General features: G+C 45.6%; 1 long non-coding RNA gene across 1 annotated transcript; it reads left to right on the top strand.

Moving 5' to 3' along the window:
- The first annotated feature begins 417 nt into the window (after window positions 1–417).
- LOC136288743 (uncharacterized) lies at window positions 418–2073 on the top strand. Its single transcript, XR_010720562.1, has 3 exons — window positions 418–503; window positions 1666–1888; window positions 2050–2073. It is a non-coding gene; the product is annotated as an uncharacterized lncRNA (long non-coding RNA).
- The last annotated feature ends 1401 nt before the right edge of the window (window positions 2074–3474 follow it).

Below are 3474 nucleotides of genomic sequence, written 5' to 3'. Positions count from 1 at the left end.
TTCTGACCGTAGGATTCTCGGGCATCCATCTCTGCGTCTCTTGGGATAAGTCATCCCGATGGCATCTTGTTCCTGCAGGGTTCTCTGAGCCTGGCCAGCTCACCTTCCATCTTACCTCGGTCATCTCATTCCGAGTTCTCTGGACCCTCAGGGTCATTCTTCTTGCCCAGAGTTTTCTGTCCCTGTTGCGTCCCCTCGTTTGTCCTGTGCTGTGTCACGGGTGTTGGTGTGTGTTTGGCCCGGAGCTGCTCTGCCTTGCTGCTCAGTCTGGGTGTAGGGGTACGAGGGTAATAGTCCTGGGGGCTTGAAATTTGTGATGTGGGGTGTGGTTAGACTGTAGAGGGTATTCCTAGATTGCCACAAGATGTGTGGAGCTGTCAAGGTATCCTGCAGCACTCTGACTGTTGTCCTGACTCTGTTTCAGATGCGGAGAGATGAAATCCGTGGCAGAGCCCCCCATCCTGGGTGAGGGGCTCCCCTGAGAAGATCGATCGCTATTCAAGGTGAGAGTCACACATTTCACATTTATTGGCACTCCAGTGCAGGCCACCTGCGTTTACAGCTTCAAACAGGTGAGTCCCTTGGTAACCCCCCTGGGCAGCAGCTGGAGCCTGCTCCGGGCTGGGCTGCGGGAGCAAACACTTGTGGCTGACACAGCTCCACACTGAGGGTACTTGGGAAAACACCTGCCTTGTCCTGGAATTTTTTTTTTTGAGCTTTTGACAAGGTTTTAATCATCACCTTGGTAAAAATAAATGGTAAGGACTGAAAACATGAGAGGCTGGCAGGTTATACGCACGAAAGACAACTTTTTTTTTCTTAAATATTTGTGCAGCCTATATCTTAATTTTGAGACTCTTTTTTGGTCAACTTTATTGTAAAAACCCCTTATTTTCAAGTTAGCTGCTTCAATAAGGAATTTGTTTTACAAATAGCCGCTAATGTCCGAAGGTTAAAGCACTAACACCAACATCCCACCTCTTTTATTTTTGCAGCAAAATTTTATCTTTACTAAACTTGAAACTTGATGTTTTTGCAGGTAGTAAGTTAAAGAAGGTGTTTATCTGCCCATCACTGATAGTCAAGGTCATGAAGAAATTGCTCTAGTGTTCTAAAATAAATGCAGATTTTTAGGCCTCTCCCATTCTCTCTGACTAGCAACATGTGAATTGATTTTTGATCTCCTTTCTGTTGGTGTCTGTGGGTTTTAAGCTGCATGGAGAAGGTGTCTGTGGACATGGCACCCAGGGAATGGTGCTGGGAAGGGCAGGATGGAAAGGAGCTGCTCAGGAATCCAGAGCAGCAGTGGAGTGGGAGCTGGTGCTGCTGCCTCAGTCACACCCTCCTGGACAGTCTGTGCAGTGCTAATATTCCTACTTTCCTTCCGGAACCTGGGGTTGGAGGACAACACGAGTCTTGGCATTGATGGAAAGGGGAACTCGAGGGAAAAACTGCTGTTTGTGTCCTTAGAGAGCAGTGGGAAGAGCCTGGGAGAAATCCTGGCTGGCTGAGGGATCCTTGTGTCCCCTCGGGAATAAATCCCTGCGTCTCCTCAGCCCTGCTGGTTTGCAGTAGCGTTTGTACACCTTTCGCTGCAGCTGTGGTTCTTAATAACTGGAAGTCCAGGGATTCTGGGCGATTCCCATAAGTTCTCCTGTTTTGTAGGAGCTGCACGGTGAGGTCAGCATTCTGAGGGAGGCCCTGGCACAGCTGCCAAGGGCAAGGAACGTGGAGCATCCCGGGGCTTCTCCCGCCCGAGTTTCTCCCGGAGCGTGCTGCGTGTCGTGCCGGATGTTTAACCCGGGTTTGGGGTGTTCTCCTGCAGTCCCAGCTCTAACTGCTGCCCCTGAGCCCCGGCCTTGCTCGGTCCCAGCACTGAACCTGGCAGGTGGGTGTGCTTTTCCAGCCCTTGAATCCCACGGGCAATCCCAGATTCCCGGAGCTCCCCGAGGCACAGCCTGGCCTCCCTCCCTGGGAGCTGCACCTCAGTCTGCCTGGACCAAGGCCATCCTGTTTGAGACTTTATTCCTGTTGCTTTTCCTCTTGCAGGTAGTTGGCGAAAAGGAGAGAGCCAGTAGGAAGTGAAGCCACTGGAAGGCCTTATCCCAGTCCAAGGTTGGATGGGAGTAACTGGACCTGTTGAATTCCCACTTCCCTTTAAATCAGTGCAGAGGAAGCAGATTTTAAATCATCATTCCATGAACTTTCACCAACTTCATGACTCTTGCAAAAGTTTTCAATGTTAGAAATTCCTGAGCTTGTTTTCCAGGCAGGCTTGGATTTGGATGTTATTCCTTCCTTTTAATTGAAGGAATAACTCTGATTTTCTCTCTGATTTTAGTAAGGGAATATTTATTTATTCCAATTTTCCATCCTAATTGGAATTTTTGTACCTTGTAGAGCACATTTCCAAGGAAATTTACCCAATTAATGTTGGTAAATCAGCAATTGTCCAGCACCATCTCCACAAAATTCTGTGATTTCCCAAGAAAACTTTGAAGTATTTATTTGCCACGATTCGTCTCTTTGTAAAGTTCAATTTACTGCATTTTTAATTACATAAATGCCATTAAAACCTGAATCCAGGCCTAGCTGCTGTTCCTTGGACACAAGGGGCTGGTTCTTTCCTACCTTGGCACATTTGGATGTTTGTGCAAAATGAGCTTCTCACTAAAATAGAATTGGTTTCCAAGCAGAAGTGGGAATTGTCTAGAAAACCTTCTGTTGTGGGGGGCACTGGGTTTGTTTCCCTTATTGCTGCATAATTGAGGAAAGCCATGGCGCTTTTTTAGGCAGTGGCAGGAGGTGAGAGCTGCGTTTATTTAATTTTGTATTTTATTTTTTGTTATTTTTGTATTTTTGTGCTCTTTTGTTGTGGTTTTTCATGTTGCGTTTTGTGGTTTTTCAAAGACTTTTTCTTCAGTTTTTTAATTTTTATTTTTTTTCTTTAGCTATTTATTTACTTGTTAAAACTACTTTTCGTTTTTTATTTTAATTTTTTGTTTAAATTTTTTTTCCACTTTTTTGTTACTTTGAAATTTTTTTCTTTTGGTATTTTAATTTTATTTATTATTTTCTATAGTTTTGGTTTATTTTTTCATGTTTTCTTTGTTCCTTTTTTTTTTTTTCCCCATACTCTTTCTTTCCCCGGGCGCCTGGGGGTTTGGCTGTTGGCAAGAAAGATGAGAAATGACCTCGGTGCCCGCTGGACGTCCGGATGTCATAGAGAGCGCAGTTGGCAAAAGCTCTGTATTTTCTGCTCCATAAAACTCCTGAAGGGAGAAAGCTGTGACCACCGTGGTGCCGTTTTTTCCTTCCCAGCCCCGACCAGGTCTCCTCCTACCCGTGCACAGTGTTACCAGCAGCAGCCTGCTGTCCAGGCTGTCGAGGCGTATTTCAGAGGGAGCAATAAAAACAAAGTAGACGTTTTATTTTGTAACTCTCCGACCCTGCTTGTTTATTAGCAAAGAAATC

The sequence above is a fragment of the Chamaea fasciata genome, unplaced genomic scaffold (genome assembly GCF_029207755.1).
Source record: "Chamaea fasciata isolate MVZ Bird 193981 ecotype frontalis unplaced genomic scaffold, bChaFas1.0.hap1 SCAF_4, whole genome shotgun sequence".
In the NCBI taxonomy this organism is placed as follows: domain Eukaryota; kingdom Metazoa; phylum Chordata; class Aves; order Passeriformes; family Sylviidae; genus Chamaea; species Chamaea fasciata.
Note: the sequence above shows the minus strand (reverse complement) of the source record. Positions and strands in the feature narration are given on the sequence as shown.